Genomic DNA, 19552 nt, shown 5'->3' with positions numbered 1-19552 from the left:
TAATAACTTTATTTGAGCCCAAAACAATAAATTTTAAGGGGTCATAATAGGGACCAAAGTTTAAAAAAATTTGACCTCTGTGGTCTCTACCAAATTATTCAGACAATTTCTGGTCTAAACATTTGAAATTTTACATAAAGGGTATTCAGAGATAGGACAAGCTTTTTAATCGGTTTGGGTCAAAAATTCGAGTTACCAATATATAAATGTATGTTTCCATGTCTGCCTAAAACTTTCAACAGAGGTGGCAGATTTTCACGTGTTCAATATCGTTTTCAAGCTCGACCCTTCAGACAACAAATATCGAAAAATTGGCTAAAAACATTAATTTCTTCACCTGTTAAAGGTGAAGAAATTAATGTTTTCAGCCAATTTTGGGCACTTTTCTACAGGGAGGGGTCGCTTTTTTCACCGATATTTTCGAAAGTCATCCCCTCTTTTCGATTGTCTAGCCTTAATTTACACCTACGTCACTTCCGATTTGGCGGTGATCGTAACAGCAAGGACGCCAAAGTTTTTTCTCCATTCTTTTCCTCCTTCGCGGGTTAGAGTCTTCCTTCCTACTACTACTTTTTTTTTTTTTTTTGTTCAACACACACCTCCAAACACCCGGACAACGCAGGGCACCCATGCTAGTATATTTATAAAAGTGAAAATGTCTGTGTGTGTGTGTGTGTCTGTTTGTACATTTCCCTACCAAATAACTCTGTCAATTTTCAGTCTACAGTCCCGAAATTTGACATAAGGGGTATTGAGATTTGGGAAAATCTTTTTAATCGGGTTTCGGACAGAAATTTGGCTATCAAGGGGTCAAAGTTCAACTATTTGACCTTTCAGAACTCTACCGAACTCCTCCGCCAATTTTGGGTCGTAAAATTTGCATAATACTGTAGGTATTAAACGTAACATACAATTTCTTTTAAAAAAATTAAGAAAACAGAAAGAAACTGAGACATGTGCATGCGAGTATTATGTTTTTTCTAAACAGTCTACTTCTTGTAGGAAAAAAAAAATTTGAAATTTTATATATAGGTTCCTTGGACATGGATCTAACTTTATAATTTGATTTGAGCCCAAAACAGTAAATGTCAAGGGGTCAAAATTGGGGTCAAATTTAAAAAAAAAATTGACCTCTGCGGTTTCTACAAACTTTTCTCTATGTTAGTTAAAGAAGCCTATTAATATAGAAAGGAATTACCTAACATATCAACACTTTTTAATATATACATATGCATATAAAGTTATGAACAGTATATAGGGCCTGAGCAAAGCCGGGCGGAAATGCTAGTATATTTATAAAGCCACAAATTGCGACCCTGGCCGATTTAATAAGTGACGATGTACCAAATATTATGTATTGGCATAAAAAATAAATTAAAAAAATAAAAGAAACCATGAATCCTTTCAGGCAATAATTACAGGTAAATTACGTTTTGTCTGTTAATCTAAAGTGTAAAGAGATTAAGCTTAATCTGGAGGATTAACCTAAGCCAAAGACTGGCAGGCAGCTGAGGTTCAGTGAACCAATTAACATATATAAATAGAGTACCTCGACCTTACATTCATTGACAACATGAATCAGAATTAAATACGTAGAAGATATGGCCTTTGTGTGAAGGTACAACTTTTTTGGTTTTAGTTTGGACATTTGAAGAGTGCATAGCTGAGGCAGACAAATGCAATTTCAAGACTAAATCAAAAAAGATTTTTTCTTTTTTTTTTTTTTGTAACAAAACCAGAATTCTTAAATTTTTGCATCCATGTTTTTGATTTTTGTTGAGAAAGTTTGTTTTTTTTAAATAAATATATGGAACTTATAATAATACAACATTTCTTTTTTTGCTTTTTTTTTGTTGAGAAAGTTTTTTTTTAAATAAATATATGGAACTTATAATAATACAACATTTCTTTTTTTGCTTTTTTTTTGTTGAGAAAGTTTTTTTTTAAATAAATATATGGAACTTATAATAATACAACATTTCTTTTTTTGCTTTTTTTTTGTTGAGAAAGTTTGTTTTTTTTTAAATAAATATATGGAACTTATAATAATACAACATTTCTTTTTTTGCTTTTTTTTGTTGAGAAAGTTTGTTTTTTTTAAATAAATATATGGAACTTATAATAATACAACATTTCTTTTGCTTTTTTTTTGTTGAGAAAGTTTTTTTTTAAATAAATATATGGAACTTATAATAATACAACATTTCTTTTTTTGCTTTTTTTTTGTTGAGAAAGTTTTTTTTTAAATAAATATATGGAACTTATAATAATACAACATTTCTTTTTTTGCTTTTTTTTTGTTGAGAAAGTTTGTTTTTTTTAAATAAATATATGGAACTTATAATAATACAACATTTCTTTTTTTGCTTTTTTTTTGTTGAGAAAGTTTTTTTTTAAATAAATATATGGAACTTATAATAATACAACATTTCTTTTTTTGCTTTTTTTTGTTGAGAAAGTTTTTTTTTAAATAAATATATGGAACTTATAATAATACAACATTTCTTTTTTTGCTTTTTTTTTGTTGAGAAAGTTTGTTTTTTTTTAAATAAATATATGGAACTTATAATAATACAACATTTCTTTTTTGCTTTTTTTTTGTTGAGAAAGTTTTTTTTTAAATAAATATATGGAACTTATAATAATACAACATTTCTTTTTTTGCTTTTTTTTTGTTGAGAAAGTTTTTTTTTTTTAAATAAATATATGGAACTTATAATAATACAACATTTCTTTTTTTGCTTTTTTTTTGTTGAGAAAGTTTTTTTTTAAATAAATATATGGAACTTATAATAATACAACATTTCTTTTTTTGCTTTTTTTTTTGTTGAGAAAGTTTTTTTTTAAATAAATATATGGAACTTATAATAATACAACATTTCTTTTTTTGCTTTTTTTTTGTTGAGAAAGTTTTTTTTTAAATAAATATATGGAACTTATAATAATACAACATTTCTTTTTTTGCTTTTTTTTTGTTGAGAAAGTTTTTTTTTAAATAAATATATGGAACTTATAATAATACAACATTTCTTTTTTTGCTTTTTTTTTGTTGAGAAAGTTTTTTTTTAAATAAATATATGGAACTTATAATAATACAACATTTCTTTTTTTGCTTTTTTTTTGTTGAGAAAGTTTGTTTTTAAATAAATATATGGAACTTATAATAATACAACATTTCTTTTTTTGCTTTTTTTTTGTTGAGAAAGTTTTTTTTTAAATAAATATATGGAACTTATAATAATACAACATTTCTTTTTTGTTTTGTTTTTGTTGAGAAAGTTTTTTTTTTTAATAAATATATGGAACTTATAATAATACAACATTTCTTTTTTTGCTTTTTTTTTGTTGAGAAAGTTTTTTTTTAAATAAATATATGGAACTTATAATAATACAACATTTCTTTTTTGTTTTGTTTTTGTTGAGAAAGTTTTTTTTTAAATAAATATATGGAACTTATAATAATACAACATTTCTTTTTTGTTTTGTTTTTGTTGAGAAAGTTTTTTTTTAAATAAATATATGGAACTTATAATAATACAACATTTCTTTTTTTGCTTTTTTTTTGTTGAGAAAGTTTTTTTTTAAATAAATATATGGAACTTATAATAATACAACATTTCTTTTTTTGCTTTTTTTTTGTTGAGAAAGTTTTTTTTTAAATAAATATATGGAACTTATAATAATACAACATTTCTTTTTTTGCTTTTTTTTTGTTGAGAAAGTTTTTTTTTAAATAAATATATGGAACTTATAATAATACAACATTTCTTTTTTTGCTTTTTTTTTGTTGAGAAAGTTTTTTTTTAAATAAATATATGGAACTTATAATAATACAACATTTCTTTTTTTGCTTTTTTTTTGTTGAGAAAGTTTTTTTTTAAATAAATATATGGAACTTATAATAATACAACATTTCTTTTTTGTTTTGTTTTTGTTGAGAAAGTTTTTTTTTTAATAAATATATGGAACTTATAATAATACAACATTTCTTTTTTTGCTTTTTTTTTGTTGAGAAAGTTTTTTTTTAAATAAATATATGGAACTTATAATAATACAACATTTCTTTTTTGTTTTGTTTTTGTTGAGAAAGTTTTTTTTTAAATAAATATATGGAACTTATAATAATACAACATTTCTTTTTTGTTTTGTTTTTGTTGAGAAAGTTTTTTTTTAAATAAATATATGGAACTTATAATAATACAACATTTCTTTTTTGTTTTGTTTTTTTACAAAAATGAAGATTTATTTTTTATAAAACGTGAAAATAGTTCTTGTTACACATTTATTGAATTAAAATAAATATAAGAAACTTATGAACACAATTTTTTCTTTAGAACAAAAGACATTTTGTTATCTCTATTATATAAAAGTCACTTTTTGCATGTGTGTGTCTGTGTGAGTTCCTTCCTCATAGGTTCCGAAACGGCTGAGCCTATCTTTTGCAAATTTTTTTTTTTTTCTTACAAAGGAGTCACCACTTATCAAGGTCCGGAAATTGTTATAGTTCTTTTTCTATCCTTTGCAAATGATTCAAATTTTAATATGTTATTATTGATGATAACGACTACCAGTTCAAAAAATTTCAGCTTTTTACAGGTGTTATTTTTAACAAATATTAGGTTTTAAAATTTTGCCCCTTAATTTTGGACGCTACTGTATATATATATATATATATATATATATATATATATATATATATATATATATATATATATATATATTACATACGAGACGCTTCACTAGTTCAAGAAATTTAAATATAATTTTAACTGAAACAAAAGCATCCAGATTTTAACGAAACAATAATCAAAAACTGCCTGAAGACGACCGATGAAACTCACTCAGAAGTACTTGCAAAAAACAACCAAAAGAAAAAACAGATGGACAAAGAGGACTATGGAACTTTCTTACACAGATTCAACAGAGAAATAAGAACGATAATTCGAAAAATTGAACAATTACAAAAAAGCTTATTAAGCAAAAAAAAACTCTGTGCTATTCAACAATACTTGAAAACATGCCGCTTAATACACAATATATCTCTCGCTCTCTCTCCTGCATTGATTAAGATATAATCGTGAAATCAGCTATGCAGTTTCACTTTTATTTAAGTTTTTGCAGTTTGAGGTTTTCTATTACATCTCTGCATCATTCTGAAACCTAAATTTCTTGTGTGTGTGTGTGTGTGTGTGTGTGTATGTATATATATATATATATATATGTATATATATATATGTCAGGTCATGTCATATGCTACTGGTACCATGTAACCCAGTACTACCTGCCTCATGGTCGGGTCACCGGCGACTAAACTGGTTCCCCCACCAGACTTGTTTGGTGAGGAGGGCGGCTAGTCTCCCTGAAGGATTAAAAACAAGACCTTCCAAAGGGCGAATGAACTCTTTTTCTGGGTCAACGGCCAACTAGCACCGTGTATATTTGTGTGTGTGTGTATATGTGTATTGGGGTAGAGAGGGCTCCCGTAAGCCGTGGTGAAGGCAACCTTTCTAGGAGAAGTAAATCTCTGATTTAAAAAACCATAAAGCGGAAGATCAGTACCCGCATTAAGCTGGTCTGCAGTTTAATTTGTTGCTGGCTATCTTGCTCTTGCTTGTTGCTGGATCTCAACATTTTGAACCGAGAGAGAGACTTAGCTGTCGTACAAAGCTAAGACTCTTTAACATCATATTTGTATAGATACTCCCTCAGACATTTGGGCTCATGGATTTTAAATGTCTGAGGGAGTGGCACTCGTCTGACAAGACGTTGCAATCATCATCATCATCATATATATATATATATATATATATATTTGTAGTCATCGACATACAGTCCTGTTTCGTTGTATCACAACTCATCAGTGCCGCTAGACTAGCATCGTTCCCTAGCCAAGAATTGAACCTAGAACCGTCGTGTTGACAGTCGGCAGTCCTCCCACTCGACCATGAAGGCGACGCCCGTAAATAACTCGTCGGAATGTCTATTTAAATGGACACCCGCCACCACTTTTATAGTGCTCAAATCGCCTGTTTGTAAACAAAAAAACAACAAGCTTCGCATTTTTCAGCCAATTAAGTAGCGGGTGAGATTATTTACGACAGTGCTCTACCCAAAGAGGGGGGCTTAAAATATAATTATTCACTGACACATGTTTCGTCATCTACAACTCATCAGAGTGGCTGAATCTAGCAAAATTTGAAATCTGGATCCCATGGTTAGTTAGAAGCCTAAACCTCTACTCCTGGGCTATCTCACACGACTGCTGGACGTATCACATTTTATGTAGATGTTATTTGTTTTTGTTTGCAATACTTTTATATACATATACAAGCAGGGAAGGCACCTTAAAATACACTAAAATATATTATGCAAATTTCATATCTCTATGGAATAATATATTGTACCTAATATGTAGTACTGAAAAAAAAATGACTTGGGTGCCATCAGCTAGAATCGAAACCAAAACGTTTAGTGCTCATTCAACAGTTCAATTGCTTTCCCTACCGTTTGAACTAACCTGACAGTTAAAAAAGATTTAAAATTAAACGACTTCTAGCTATGACTATAGTTGAATTTTCGTATGTGTAAAACTAAAAAAAACATATGTCGGCAAGTTGAAATGAACATTTGCATTTCAACTTGCCGACATATTTCTGTATGTATTATTCATCCATGCAAACAAAATATTTTACTTGTTATAACCCATCCTTGGTGTATGATTACTATTTCCTGTTGAGTTCAGTGTTATGTGACCAGTAGTTTAACACACACGTTTTATTTATATGTATAGAAGATTTGTAGTGAAGCCAAGACTACTATTTCTCCATTACATGTCTCTTTCTCTCTACTCTTCCCTTTCCCCCTTCCTTCCTTCCCCCTTTCCTCAAAAATGTGACCAGAGGTTGTAACCAATCAGGACGGAGAACAGTTCTGGTGGGAAAGACAAAGAGAGATACAAAAAAGTGTTGGAAGCAAAAAAGACGGAGACGCGAGTGGTTCCAGAGTCAGTGGACAAAAATGAAAATCACGAACTTTCTATAACCCGATACCACTTGTACGCTGAAATGAATATAAAACCGTTTCGTTTGGAAGTTCCTTTGTTTCTTTATTATTATTCCCAGGTCGGTTTCTACTTCATTATATATTAATGTGGAACTCGAAGTCATTTTCTTCAAGGATCATATTGCATATATATATATATATATATATATATATATATATGTATATATATATTTATTCACATTCGCCACTAGCAAAGCATATCGCCACTTGGACGTAAGGGGCTACTATTTTGGACCTTAACAAGATGTTGATTTACGTTACATTTAAACTTCTGCATATCAGTACAGCAAATACATAAATAAATAAATCAATAAATATATTGCATGTATGTGTGTATATATATATATATATATATATATATATATATATATATATATATATGTATATATGCGTGCGTGAAAGAATATATAATTATTTCCACAGCTGAACAAACGTCGCAGTCCACGAGAGCCAAGAAAGCCAACAAACCGGAAGCCCAAGACTCCAGTTTCGCCCTCATTTGGGCTCATCAGTTAGACACATCCAGACTCGGGATTTGAAAACCTGAGCCTCTGGCATGCTAGGCGAACACTCTACCAACTGAGCAAACACGCCACACACACACAAGAATGTCTTTACTTACACAGATCAAGCTACCTTTGTCTTTGGTTTGTTGGTTTTCTTAGCTCTTGTGTGTGTATATATATCATAATTTAGGAATTTAAAATTTGTGTTTTGAAAAAGTTAAATTTCAAATATAGAAATTTTTATTGTATGCAAGACAAAGATTACAGTATAGTAAAATATATTTCCTTAACCCATGAGTTTTCGATGTTTATACATCTCCTCGGAGGAAAATATTAGCAAATATTATTAAAGGTTTGCACCTGATTTGCTAAAGGTAATAAATATCTCGACGGAGGTAACATTTCTAGGGCTATTGCTCTTGACATATCAAAGGCCTTTGATAGGATATGGCATAAAGGTTTACTTCACAAGATTTCTAGCTATGGTATAGCTAGAAATGTCTTCTCAATTATTAAATCATTTCTTTCTGATAGGTTCATAAGAGTAGTGGTTGATGGGCAAAAATCAGAAACTCACAGTATTAATGCTGGAGTCTCTCAGGGGTCCATCCTGGGCCCAACTCTTTTCCTGATCTACATTAATGATCTTCTAAATCACATCCTTACATCATTTGTAGACATTTATGCTGATGACACTACCATTTATGGTAGGACATCTAAAACAGTAAATGACCAAGTTCTCTCCGATTCTCTCTCCTCTGATCTTGAGCACATGATACAATGGGGAAAGGAGTGGCTGGTTACTTTTAATGCATCTAAAACCAAGCTTCTATCTGTACATCATCAATGTTCTGATCCCCATACACGTACATCAAATCTGTTGCCAAGTCCGCTGGAAAAATGGTGGGATCCTTCTATCGATCCAGTTGATATCTCACTGCTGATGCAATTCTCTATCAGGTACATCCAAGGATGGAATACTGTTGCCACATCTGGGCAGGAGCTGCTAGAAAGGACTTGTCCTGCCTTGATAGAGTTCAAAATAGACGTTGTAGCCTTGTAGGAGATGTCATTTTCTCTTTCCTGCAACCTCTATCTCACAGAAGAGATGTTGCGAGTTTGTCTCTGCTGTATCGTTATTTTCATGGAAAGTGCTCGACTGAGCTTCAATCTATGGTCCCCCCTCTCCAAACTTTCACAATAAACACTCGTCTAGCAGAAAACACTATCAATAATTCACCACACTCTTTATCTGTGCCTAAACCTAAACGTAGATTCCATGAACAAAGCTCCTTTCTTAGAACTTCACATCTGTGGAACTGTCTTCCGTTTTCCTGCTTCCAGCTGACTACAATCTGGTTGTCTTCAAGTCTAACGTAAACAAGTTCCTGATGAGCCGTTCCACTTTTTAACAAATTTACCGAATTTCCATTACTAACGATCACTATATTGTCCAATTTCTACTGTACACTCTTTAACCCTTATCCTCGAGTGGCCTCTTGGCCTTGATAAATGGTGATGCCTTTGTAAAAAAAAAAAAAACATTGAAAATTAAATTAAATGTTTTTTAAAAAGTTTTTAAATCATTTTAGCTACATAGAATAAGAGAAATTGCATACCGATGCAGCAAAAAAAGGATATTGAACTTCAAATCGAAAGTATATATATAACTACTTAATTTACTTACATAAAATTAATATACGAAAGTATATATATAACTACTTAATTTACTTACATAAAATTAATATACGAAAGTATAGATTTATGCGTAAACTTTAAGTATTTACTTCAAAAGTGCTCAATACATCGGTGGAGCTAGTTAGTAAGTTATAAAATGTATATGGTGATTAAGCTACACTGAATATTCAGCATTTCATCCACTCTAGGACTCTTAAGGCTTATGCGCGAATTCTGTGGTGGTTTTTCGTTTTTATATGTGCATATATATATATATATATATATATATATATATATATATATATTAAAATAGTGTAGCCATCAACAATTGTTGTTTTTTTTTAAAGGTTTTCATCATATTTTTATTTTAAAATATTTTTATAACACGTTTCGAGCTTAGGGTGTGCTCTCTTCAGATGTTTCCATAAAAAGTTTTTCTTTAAAATGGGAGTTTGTAGAGTTACCTCCGCTGATACTAAATGTGTTTTTCAGAGTGATGTGTGGTCTCAGACATTCTGACTCCAACTGTAAGTGTTCAAAGTGTCCGGTCAAAGTTATATTCAAAGAGTGGCTTTTGGTCCATTTGGTGAAGGTTTTTATGGTTTTGTTAGGGTTCTTTTTAAAGACTTTCTTTCCCCATGTATAGCACACACTCACACACAATCACACACGCATACAAATACATTCATGTACATGTACACATGCACACGCACACGCACGCAGGCACACACATACACACACGCACATACATAGAAATATATGTAGGAGCATACATATATACATACCCACCTACACACTCACACACGTACTCACACACATCCACCACTAACAATTATTTTTATATTTTTATTTTTTATATATATATATATATATATATATATATATATACTTTTTCTTTTTTTTTTTTTCCCAACCAAAACACGCATGTATATATGCGCTTAATCATTCAGACATACGTACATGCACCCACACACACACAAGTAAGATGGAGAATAGGTAGGACAAGATATATATACACACATATACACGCACATACATGTATGTGCATATACACTCACAAACATCCACATACTATGTAGGCACATACACATATGCACACACACAGACATATGCAGGGGCTCACACATACGCGTATATCCATATCCACACGAACACATTTACCCACTCATACATGTGCATACATATGTATATATATACACACACACACATACGGATGTGTATACATTCATTCACCCATATATATATATATATATATATATATATATATATATATATATATATATGGGCACATGCACTCACAATTACACATACACATACATATTCATACATCCCACCTTATGTATATATTGGTTGAAGTTTCCTTTCTTTTCTAATCCAAGCACATATGCATACATGGATTCGGTCACCCAAACATAAGTGCACGTATACACACAAACAAGATGTAGCATAGATAACAGATGATATATATATATATATATATATATATATATATATATATATATATATATACACACACACACACACACGCATACACAATCATATGTGCACACTCACACACACACACATATATACATGCACACGCGCGTACATACACATACATACATATAATTTCTAATTGTTTGTTTAGTTTAGAGAAATTGTACTGTACTGGGTATGGACGTGCGCACCCGTGAAAGTGTGCTTTATTGTGCTTTTTTTGTTTCGTGTGTGAGGGTGCACACTTACCCCAGTATGCATGCGTGTAAGTGTATTTTGTGTTTTGCCTATCTATGTGTATAATTATGGAGAGATTTTTAAGGCGGGGTTAAACTTTGCTATGAAGTTTTTTTCTTGTGTTAGCAAGCAGAAGTAGTTGTCAGTTTGGAAAATGGGCATTATCTCGAATCTGCCTCCACTGCATGTGTGTATATGTTGTGATACATGCAGGTGTCTATTTTCCGTGATTTTGATGTTGGATCGGTGTAGGGCTACTCTATTACTAAGGTTTTTTTGTAGCGCCTATGTAGGATTTATCGCATGCTGCACATTTTATTACATAGATCACGTTTTTTGAGGTGCAATCTAGGTTTTTTTTAAATTTTGAATGTTTGTATGGGGTTCGTAAATGTGTATGTGTTTCCCTCTAATATTATGTTGCAGACTCCACATCGTTGTTTGTTGCATTTTGTGACTCCTTCTGTTGCGTCTTAATTGAGTTTGGATGAGGTAAGAATGCGTTTTAGGTTTTTGGGTTGGCGTTTGCTTTTTATTATTTTTGTTGTTTTAAGGAAGTTGTTTAGTTTGCTGTTTTGGTTAAGTAGGACGAGGTTTTTCGTTATCTCTGTGAAAAGCTCTGGGTTGTTTGTGTTGTGTGTGGAGACGTATGTTAGGATTTGTTCTTTGTTTCGTTCTTTAGGGGTTCTCAAATCTTCTACTGGTATATTTGTCGCAAGTTGGATCCCTTTGTCTATAAGTTGTGATGGGTATTTTCTTTTTCTTAAATTTATTCATAGTTCCTTGAGTCGGATTTTCCGAAGGTTATTGTCCGTGATTATGGTGCAGATTCTACGTGCTAAGGTGTAGGGAATTGATTTTATGCAGCTTTTAGGGTGGTGACTTTTAAAGTGTAGGTGTTGTTGGGTGTCTGTAGGTTTGCGGTAAATGTCTGTGATAATGTTATTGTCTTTAATCTTTATCAGTATATCTAGGAAAGGTAATTCTGTAGAGCTTTGTTCTATGGTGAATTTAATTTTTGGGTGTAGGTTCTGGAGTATGGTGTGTAAGTCTGTGATGTCCCCCCATGTGGGTTTCCATAGGATGAAGCAGTCATCTAAGTACCTTTTCCATGATTCTACAAACAGTTTTTTAGTGCTGTGGCCAAATTTTTGTTCTATCTTTTTATATAAGGTTTCTTCTAGGTAGGCTAATGTAAGGGTTGCGTAAGTCGGTGCCATTTTCGTTCCCATTGCTGTACCTAGTGTTTGGATGTAGTTGGTATTGTTGAATTCGAAGGAATTATTATTTAGAATTATGTCTATACTATCGATAATGAATTGCTTTGTGAATCTGGGATACAGTGTTTGTGCGTATCTGTTGATCCAAAATATTATTGCTTCTTTTCCTAATTCATGGGGTATATTACGATATAAACTGCTAACGTCAAATGTAACTAATAGTGTCCCGTTTTCTACTGTATGTGGTAAGGTAGTAAGAAAATGGATGTCGTTCCTTATGTAGCTCTTAACTTGATCTGTGAAAGGTTGTAATAAGATGTCTATTAAGTTGCTAAGTCTGCTTGTCGGACAGGCTGGTCCTGCTACAATGGGTCTAAATGTAAGGTCACTAGGGTTTGGAGCGCTAATATATTCTGAGTTTTGTGTATCGATGGCAAGTTTTATTGTGCCAGATTTGTGTATTTTAGGCAGTCCGTAGAAGTTGTGGGCCTTTGTAATGAAATCTGTATGTGTGTGTGTATATATATACATATGTATGCACATGTATGAGTGGGTAAATGTGTTCATGTTGATATGGATATACGCGTATGTGTGAGCCCCTGCATATGTCTGTGTGTGTGCATGTGTGTGTGTGTATGTGTATGTGCCTACATAGTATGTGGATGTTTGTGAGTGTATATGCACATACATGTATGTGTGTATATATATATATGTGTGTATGTGCGTGTATATGTGTGTATATATATCTTGTCCTACCTATTCTCCATCTTACTTGTGTGTGTGTGGGTGCGTGTACGTATGTCTGAATGATTAAGCGCATATATACATGCGTGTTTTGGTTGGGGAAAAAAAAAAAAGAAAAAGTATATATATATATATATATATAAAAAAATAAAAATAATTGTTAGCGGTGGATGTGTGTGAGTACGTGTGTGAGTGTGTAGGTGGGTATGTATATATGTATGCTCCTACATATATTTCTATGTATGTGCGTGTGTGTATGTGTGTGTGCCTGTGTGCGTGTGCATGTGTACATCTACATGAATGTATATGTATGCATGTGTGATTATGTGTGTGAGTGTGTGCTATACATGGGGAAAGAAAGTCTTTAAAAAGAACCCTAAAAAAAACATAAAAACCTTCACCAAATGGACCAAAAGCCACTCTTTGAATATAACTTTGACCGGACACTTTGAACACTTACAGTTGGAGTCAGAATGTCTGAGACCACACATCACTCTGAAAAACACATTTAGTATCAGCGGAGGTAACTCTACAAACTCCCATTTTAAAGAAAAACTTTTTATGGAAACATCTGAAGAGAGCACACCCTAAGCTCGAAACGTGTTATAAAAATATTTTAAAATAAAAATATGATGAAAACCTTTAAAAAAAAAACACAATTGTTGATGGCTACACTCTTTTAAATATACATTTTTTTCTCTCGTTGGAACTAGACAACCATCACTTTAAATATATATACACATACACACACATGTAATGGTTTTGTTGATATTATGTATTACTTTGCCCAGTCGTAAAATATGCTTAAATATGATATTTTAATCTGTCCAGATTTTGTACATATTGTACTCATGATTTCAAAATTAAAAAAAAAAATGTATTTGGTTGCCATCAGCTAGAATCGAAACCAAAAGCAAAACTGTAGCATTCAAAGCTGGTGACGTTACCACTGTACCAACGTGGCATGCATATGTACTGATTAAAAATAAACTAAGATGAATGTTTAACGATTTTTTCAATTTTCACCCATTTTTGATCCCTTAAAAACTATTTTAACCGGCTAAAGACCCATAAAAGACCGGAAGTCTTTAAAAAATCTGATCACGTGAGACCCCTTAGCACTGCTCTGCGACTTTTAGTTTTGGAAGAGATAGAGTTTGAAAATATGGAGACAGACAGACAAAGTGAGTTTTATAAATAAGATTAATAGTAAAAACGTTTTTGTTGCTTTTATTCAAGTTAATAAAATACAGAGGTGTTCTTAGATAGTAAATTTCCTTGCCACAACTGCCGAAAAATTGGAAATTGGCAGATGTAAGACAACTTAATGTGCATCTTCTATGCATGCACAAATATACATTTATATGTTTAACTGCATTAATTTGTCAAGTTTTATGCCCTTATGTCAGATGATAAGGTTAGGGTTTCAATTCTGACTGATGGCACCACTCATATTTTTTCAACTTTTTGAATCACTATATATTGGGTACAAATTTGTTTTTTGTTTTTTTTGTCTTTTCACCCCAAACAAGGCATTTTGATGTAGGGGGCTCCTATTGGGACCGTTAGTTGCATGGTTGCTATGTAGAGAGCTGAGCAGCAACATGTCCGTTCACATTACACTTGAACTTCTGCATGTCAGTACAGTCGGGTAAGCCGTAATCTGGAAGGGAATTCCAAAGTCTAGCAGTTCTGGGGAAGAAACTATTAGAATAGAAGACTTTTTTTTTTTACATCTAGGGATCTCTGCTGTGTAGGGGTGGGATTTTGCTGCTTGTTGGGTTTGTTTGGGGAAATTACATCGAGTGGGTATGAGGGCTTGTATAGTTTGTCAGAGCATCCATCAGTAAAACACTTGTAAAACAGGCAGAGGAATGTAACATTTCGTCGATGGTTGAAGCTTAGACGACATTTCAAGACATGTGAAGGGGTGAGATTTTGCTGCTTGTCGGATTTTGTCGGGGATACTTACATCGAGGGGGCACAAGTGCTTGCAGTTCGTCAGAGCATTCACCATTGAAATACTTGTAGAACAGGCAGAGGGATGCTACATTACATCGATGGGACAGAGGGTGAAGCTTAGATGACAGGACCTATCAGGTTGGTGACTCTCTTTTGAACCCTATCCAGGAGTGAGAGACCAGCAGCAGATGCACCAGCCCAAATGTAACAACAATACTCTAGAACAGCAGAGAGAGCCCACGTTCTTCGTAGCAGCCTTGGTGATGCTCTCGATGTATCTGTTCCAAATCATGTTCCCTTGAATGTTAAGCTGAGGAGTTTGAACAAAGTACTTTCAGGTAATGTATCATTAGGCATAACTATTGGTGGTTGAGAAGGTTTCTTGTAATTATTAAAGAAAACGAACTTAGTCTTGACAGCATTTTTGACCCCCATCCACAACAGACTAACTATGGTTTCTGCCATTGCTGTGGATGCGTGTTCATTTGTTTTCCAGTAAATACTACTGCCTTCATTTCGATTCTGGCTGATGGCACCAATCATATTATTCAAACTTTTGAAATCAATATATATTGGGTACAATATAATAATCAATAGAGAATTGGTTCTATAATAGTAAATACGAAATCTGTATGAATTAAAATGTCATATTTAAATATATTTTATGACCAAGCAATGCCAGACACCCTGTTAGTAATATTTGATGCTTCCGTTCAGTCTCAAGAGACAATGGATACCTGCCGTAAGAGTAGCTATGTGTGTAATTGTGAGGCGAGGGTTGCGCAATACCAACCACATTTCTCCTGAATCAGCTTCAATCCAGTGGTAGAAGCCCAGGATGACTGGAAATAATGCCGAGATAAGCAGAGAGTACATACAACTAGAATTCCTAAATGGTCACCCATTTTAATACTGACCAGGTTCAACGTGGCTTAACTTTTTTATTTTTTTTATTTTACAAAGGGGGTCACCACGTATCAAGGCCAGGAGGCCACTCGAGGATAAGAGTTATTGAGTGTACAGTAGTCAATGGGATACTTTCTTAATAATCGTTAGTAGTAGACATTTGGTAAACTGTATTATTTAAGGGGGGGCAGTTCATCAAGAATTTGTTTACATTGGACTTGAGGACTACCAAATTGTAGTCAGCTGGAAAACAGACAAACAGAAGACAGTTCCACAGACATGCAGTTCTAAGAAAGAAGCTTTGTTCATGGAATCTATGATTTGGTTTAGGCAAAGATAAAGAGTGGGGAAAATTATTGACAGTGGTTTCAGCTAGACAAGTGTTTTTCGTTAAAGTAAAAATTATTCTTTGTAAAAAATAAATCATTGTTTGACAAATTTCCCGCTTTTCTAGTGACCACCCTATGTATATATATATATATATATATTTGCTCTCCTTGATTGAGCACTATTAACGACCTTTGTTAAAATTGAATTATTCTTCATTTTTTGATATCTATCTGGAATAAATTTTATATATATATATATATATATATATATATATATATATATATATATATATATATATATAATTAATGTTTTACTGCCTTAAATTTTTCGGATGAGGAAGTGCACAGACGACATTTTGAGTATCTATGAGTATAATATAACATTTGTCTTTGAAAAACTTTGTAAAAATTATTCTTTGTAAAAAATAAATCATATAAAGTTATTTTTTTTCCGCTTTGACATTAATATTAAAAGCCTACTTTTTCTATTTAAAAATTATTAAAACAAACTTTTTAATATACTCAGTCATGGATATATGAGCGACTACATGATGGTTAACTAAGTTGCATATTCTTTTGAAAAACAAGCTTTCATTAATTAATTATGAGCATATATTAATTTTTTATGATTTCTTATTAGATCATTGGCTTCATTTCACTTATGTTGAATTCTATTTATGCATAGTTTCTACATTCTGCATAATTGTGTAGAATTTAAGATATGTTCTAGCACACGGATATATATATATATATATATATATATATATATATTTCCTCAAAACCTCTTGCCTTTATGGAAGGGAGACGAAAACTTGATGCTATGGTTTCAAATCATCTTAAATAATAGCAAACGGAGACTTAATTCCAAATATTTCTCATATGTTATATCTCCGCTCTTTTGGAAATAGGGTATGATTACAAATATCTCCAGTATCAAATAACAATAATACACTGTGAAATTTACTGTATGTATGAAAACCAAAGAGGAGAGATATAACATATTAGAAATATTTGGAATCAAGTCTCCCCTAGCTGTTTTGGGAAAATATCAGAAATCGAATAAAACAGTTGATCATGGCAGAGTAAATCGAATAAAACAGTTCACCTTGGTAGGGTGAGTCGAATAAAACAGCTGACCTTGGCAGGATGATGTCGGAGAGATAAAGATTGACTAAGGTTAGGTCACTAAACGTTCTGGTTTCGATTCTAGCTGCTAGCACCTAAGTAATTTTATTATAACTATTGGAATCATAACTATATATTGGATAATAATCAATTAAAACTTGACTCTATAAGAAAAAATCTGCACAAATTAAAATATATTGATGCCTCCATTCAGTCTTGAAAGACAATGGATACTCCCTGTAGGGACAGCTGCACGTGTAATTATGAAGCAAGAGTTGCACAAACTACATCTCTCCTGAACTGCACTGTTTGAGTCCAATAGTAAGGAGAAGTCCAAAACGTCTGGAAACAATGCGGAGATAAGCGGAGAGCACATACAGCACCCAGAAGTCCCAAATGGTCACCCATTTTAGTATTGACCAGGTTCAATGTTGCTTAACTTCGGTGATCTAATAGGAACCGGTGTGTCGATGTGATTATGCTGTATAAAATAAATATATTATTTATGTGTATTTTATGACTGGCCAATGCCGGGTGCCCTGCTGGTATATATTAGTGATGGGACGATTCCAATATTTTTCCCGATTCCAATACAATTACCGATTCCGTACTAAATTTCTGATTCGGATACAATTACCAATTCCGATTCTTTATAAATCTAAATATTTAACTATAGAGTTGTTATTTTCCGTGATTTCTGTAAAAAACACAAGTTAAATGTGCAGATATTTTCCTAAACGTCAAAATACACTTGTGGAGGATAATCTATAAATTTTAGATTTACTGGAATTTTAAAATCAATAAATGTTTATTATTTTATCATTTATTGCCAGCAATTGAAGATTTTCGTTTAACCAAAATCAAATAAAAAAGACAATTAAAAGAATCGTTTTGGCATCGGAAAATAGGCACCAATCTTTTCGATCCCGATACACCCAAATTTGTCGATTTTTCTGATTCCCGATTCCGATTAATTGTCCCAACACTTTTTTTTTTTTTATTTTACTTTTTTTTTTTATTTTACTTTTTTTTTTTTTTTTTACTTTTTTTTTTTTTATTTTACTTTTTTTTTTTTATTTTACTTTTTTTTTTTACTTTACTTTTTTTTTTTTATTTTACTTTTTTTTTTATTTTACTTTTTTTTTTTTATTTTACTTTTTTTTTTTATCGCATTTTCACCCCAAACAAGGCACATTGCTACTTTGTTGTAGGGGGCTACTATCAGGGACATAAGCATCAAGGGTACTGTGTAGGGAGTTGGACAGCAAGATGTCTGTTCACATTACACTTGAACTTCTGTATGGCAGTACTGTTGGGGAAGCAGGGACCCGGAAGGGAATTCCAAAGTCTAGCTGTTCTGGGGAAGAAACTATTGGAGTAGAAGGCTCTCTTACATCTAGGGATCTCTACTGTGAAGGGGTGGGACTTAGCTGCTTGTCGGATTTGTCGGGTATTTACATCGAGGGGGCACAAGTGCTTGCAGTTTGTCAGAGCATTCACCGTTAAAGTACTTGTAGAACAGGCAGAGGGATGCAACATTTTGTCGATGGGACAGAGGCTGAAGTTTAGATGACAGTTCAGGACCTATCAGATTGGCGACTCTCTTTTGAACCTTGTCTAGGAGTGAGAGACTAGTGGCAGATGCACCAGCCCAAATATGACAACAATACTTCATACATGGGTGAATGGTGGCCTTATAGAGGTATAGGATACTTTCAGGCGTTAGTAGCTTTCTAGCACAGTAGAGAGAACCTACCTTCTTTGCAGCAGTCCTGGCAATACTTTCAATGTAATTGTTCCAACTCATGTATATGTGCAATATAATACGAGGAGAAAATGACTTTAAGTCCACATTAATAACATCAGACAATCGTTGCTCTGGAAACTCTACAAATAAAAGGAGGTTTGTGTAATCATTGGAAACTGATGAAAATCAATGGGGGTTTCCTTTGTAACTTCCAGAAACTAATAGATTATCATCCATTACAAATAAGGCACTAGGAAACGAGAGACATGGGGAGGGGAAAGAGACTCTTCCCATCGTTGAGACACACAGCATGCGGTTATCAGGAATCAATGTGGATTTCTGTCCGAGGTCTTAGTGCATTTGGACTAACATGATGCACATAATATACTAGCAGGGTGATTCGACGTTGTCCGGGATTACATTTGGCTCTATAATAGGAAATCTGCATGAATTAAAATATATTCGATGCATCCGTTCAGTCTTAAAAGACAAAGGATACTCCCTGCAGGGGCAGCTGCATTGTAATTGTGAGGCAAGAGTTGTACAATCTCCACCGACACC

General features: G+C 32.6%; 1 protein-coding gene across 1 annotated transcript in view; it reads right to left on the bottom strand.

Moving 5' to 3' along the window:
- LOC145269264 (uncharacterized) overlaps positions 1-19025 on the bottom strand; it is a 116438-nt gene extending 97413 nt beyond the window's left edge. The window contains exon 1 of the mRNA XM_080124890.1: positions 19001-19025. The gene's annotated coding sequence lies outside the window, so the exon portion shown is untranslated. The remainder of the gene's footprint in view (positions 1-19000) is intronic.
- Between the last annotated feature and the right edge of the window lie 527 nt (positions 19026-19552).

The sequence above is a fragment of the Euprymna scolopes genome, chromosome 45 (assembly GCF_053919585.1).
Source record: "Euprymna scolopes isolate OS-2025 chromosome 45, ASM5391958v1, whole genome shotgun sequence".
Taxonomy (NCBI): Eukaryota; Metazoa; Mollusca; class Cephalopoda; order Sepiida; family Sepiolidae; genus Euprymna; species Euprymna scolopes.
Note: the sequence above shows the minus strand (reverse complement) of the source record. Positions and strands in the feature narration are given on the sequence as shown.